We start from the raw sequence: 3,888 nt of genomic DNA on the forward strand, positions 1-3,888 counted from the left end.
TTATAATATTTCAAATGTGAGCAAAACAATGTGCATTATTTCCCTTTGACTGTACTCACAATATCTAAATCCTCTAGAGTGTGGAGATAACATGTGTTCTTTACTTAACACTGATACAGGTAGCTTAGCAAAGATTTCTTTAGCTTTCTTTTATCTACTCTAAAGTCTATTATCCCTTTGAAATTATATATAATCCCCATTTGATTGTGTGAGGGAAGAAATTTAAGATAAATTATAGGTAAAGAAAAATGATTACTATAACAATGATTTTTAACCATTATCTGTATTCAAAAAGAGAATTTGGACATGTCTTGAAAAGTAAATATGGGAGAGTAATCAAAGTACTTTAATTGCAAGGTATTTTAATGTTTTTATAGGTAATGTTACATAAAATGAATAAACACAAAAACTAATGGAAAAATGAAAGCAGTCAAAAATTCAGATTCTTGACAGTTGTGAAAAATATGTTACAACTTTTCTGATCAAAATTTTCATATGTTCAAACATTCCCAACATTCTCAACCAGAGACAAAATTTAAGTCTTGTGTACTTTTGCCAGAAAAGTATGTAGAAACATTAAGCTACACACACACACACACACACACACACATATATAAATATATATATATATATATATATGTATACATATATATTATATATATATATTATATATATGACCAAGACACTTCATGGTTAAGTTGTGACATATTTTTTATACTATATTAGTTTATACTAAGGTAATTATTTTTATGACTTGTTTCTATGCTGCTCTAATGTTAAGATATTCTGGGTTTTACTTTTTATAAATTAGAATTTGTTTTAAAACAAATTGAACATTTTCTCAAAAGCATTAGTTACTATTTTTTTCTTATTGCTATGAATGTGTGGTGTGTGTGTATGTGTGTATGTATATGTGTGTGTGTGTGTGTGCATGTGTGTGTGTGTATGGTTTTTCTTTACTGTGTACATGCCTTCATGCATCTATGCATATATGGGGAGGCCAGAAATCAATGCTGTGTACTTTCTTCAATCATTTTTCTACATTTTTTTCTTTATACTTGCTGATTTGATCCTTTTAATCACTGTTTATTTACATATTGACACAATGATAGTAAAAAACTTTATTTAAAGAAATTATAGAAATGGCTTATTTATCATGCTTTATTTTTATGTTCTCATTGAACATTAAGATTTTTTAAAATGAAGGTTGTAGTACCCTGAATTCAACATATCCTCTGACATCATCTTTCCTCAATACTGTGTGACCACTTCATATCTGTGGCATATTTTTAATAGAATTTTAATATCTTTTTTTTTTTTTTTTGGGTTTTATTGAGACAGACACAGCATGCCTAGTGTTTGTATACACTCATAGTGTTTGGGACAACATGCATAAAACTCTGCTAAAATCAACCCTTAGAGGGAGTCAGGCAATAAGTCTCCCATCCCAAGCAATAGAGCTATTGGAAATTGTTTAGCTACAAGAAGTTGGAGAGATTTCTTTAATCTTTAACTCTTTAATACTAAAGTATTAAAAAGTCTAATATAGACTCTTTTGTAGGTGACCAGACACAATAAATTGGTCTTGAAGGATTTTTGAAAAAGGATACGATAATTGTGGATAGGAAAAGGTGGATGCATTGGGAATTAGCATTCTTTTTTAAAGACAGGAGTGTAGGAAAGATAGGGACAAATAGGGGTGGGACAGATATATGAGATTATTGGAATTATACCAATCAAATGCTCTTTATACGTGGATGGAATTGTCAAAACAAATTAAAGAAAAACTTATTTTAAAAACAAGAGTTAAACACAGCAAAGTATTTCTTTAGGATTCAACAAAATGTTCTATTCACTGATAATTTCACTGACATATCTTCTGGCTTCTCTCTCCTTTTTACTATCTAAAGCATAACAAATAAAGGCCAGAGCTCTCCAAAGAGAGACAGAAATGAACAAACACACACACAAGAGCAAACAGCAACAATAAAAAAGCTACTACAACTGACTGCCATCTTGATCAGACAGCAGTTTAGAGCACTGAGGCAGAAACTTCTACCAGCCAAAAAAAAAAAAAAATTACTGGCTGGATAGTCACTGAGTGATCAGTTATATTTTCAACTATAAATTATTTTAATTAAATTATAGGCTAAATACTTGGAGAGTTAAAGCATAATATGAACATAAATTATAATGCACTGCCAACTATATAAGTCATGTCTCATTTTATTGTAATATTCACTGAAGTCTTGCCCGGAATCCATTCAAACACTGAAGTATGCTTACATTTCAAAACTTTTCTCAGAATACTAGCGACTATAATAAAAACCAAAAAAGATGTGATAATTATTTATAATCTCTTTCCCCCTCAAATATAAGACTTATAACAATGAAAGTTTCTTTTTAAAATAATTTTCAACTTTAATATTACATATGGACTCTCACTTTATTAAACAGTTACTAATTTCCCTTAATTAGACCACAGTAGTTGTGACATGTAGTTATGTCATAATCAATAAAATACATATTCTACCTTAGAGTTTAGATTTGAAATAATCTTGGGTATAGTTTTAAGGAGTCTTATCTAATGAGAATTTTGATAGTAACAAAAGAAGCTTGCAGAATAGTTTCAACTTCCTTTTAATGATTTTCAATGTTTTTCTCCAAGCTATTTCTTCAAATGTTTTCACTGAAGGCTAAATAATACATCTGTTTTACATATGACTTTTTAATGTTTCAGTGCAAAATTTTCTCTTTTCTAATTTGTTTAATGACTATAAGCTTATTTTGTTTTTAATAATACTAAAGTTAGGAACAAATGGCTTTAATTATTAAAATACATTCCATAAATGCTTCAAGTGGCACCTTAGTGTATTTCTGAGTTCTTAAAAACCTCTGCTTTTCATAAACATCACTCTTTCCTACAGTTTGCTATAGCTTAGTCCCTAAGTGCATGAATAGTTACTAGTTCCTTCTTGCTTTTATGCTAATGTGATGCATCTAGTACAATGAAATAAGTTCTATACACACATTCTCTAAGCTAAAATAAGCTAAGAGAATCTACCCAATTTGCATATGCATGAATAATCAGACTCATCAGAGTATCTGTTGTCTGAGCTCACAGTAAAACTCAATTCAGATGTGTCCTTGCCCTGCACATGGTAAAATGTAATTACTTATCAGTTGGTAATATACTTTCATGATTAAACTCTTGATATAACTAAATGAAGAGACTCAAAACATGTATTCTTTTCAGTGTTTTCCAAATCTCTTTTTTGTTGTTTGTTTTTGTGTTTTTTTAATTTTTTTTTATTTTTTTAATTCACTTTACAACCTGATCACACCTCTCTACTTCCTGTCTTCCCAACCTCGCCCTTACAAATCCCTCCTCCTATTGCCCTCCTTTTGGAAGGGAGCCCCTCTTAGGTACCACCTTACCCTGGGGCTTCTACTCCCAGCAGGCCTAGGTACCTCCTCTTCCACTAAGGCCCAATCAGGCAGTCCAAAATACGAGAAAGCATATATAATGACAGGGAACAGAGACTGAGATAGCCCCTGTTGCACTTATTATGGTACCCACATAAAAACCAACCTGCACAATCACTACAAATGTCCAGCTCCTGCATGCTCCCTTTGCCCAGGCTTTGTGAACCCACATGGTCCACGGTTCCTTGACTCTATGGGTCTTCTTGTGGTGTCCTTCATCCCTCTGAGTTGCTCACTTCTATCTTCCACTTTTCCACAAGATTCTTCAGGCTCTATCTAATGTTTGACTATAGGTTTATATTTTCCTGAAGTTTACTCCTTTTAGGTGTCTTGGCTTATACTTTCTTTCTTTCTTTGCTTTTTTTTTTCTTTTTCCTTTTCTTTTTTTTCTTTTTTCTTTTT

Source organism: Mastomys coucha, unplaced genomic scaffold, assembly GCF_008632895.1.
Source record: "Mastomys coucha isolate ucsf_1 unplaced genomic scaffold, UCSF_Mcou_1 pScaffold8, whole genome shotgun sequence".
Classification (NCBI taxonomy): Eukaryota; Metazoa; Chordata; class Mammalia; order Rodentia; family Muridae; genus Mastomys; species Mastomys coucha.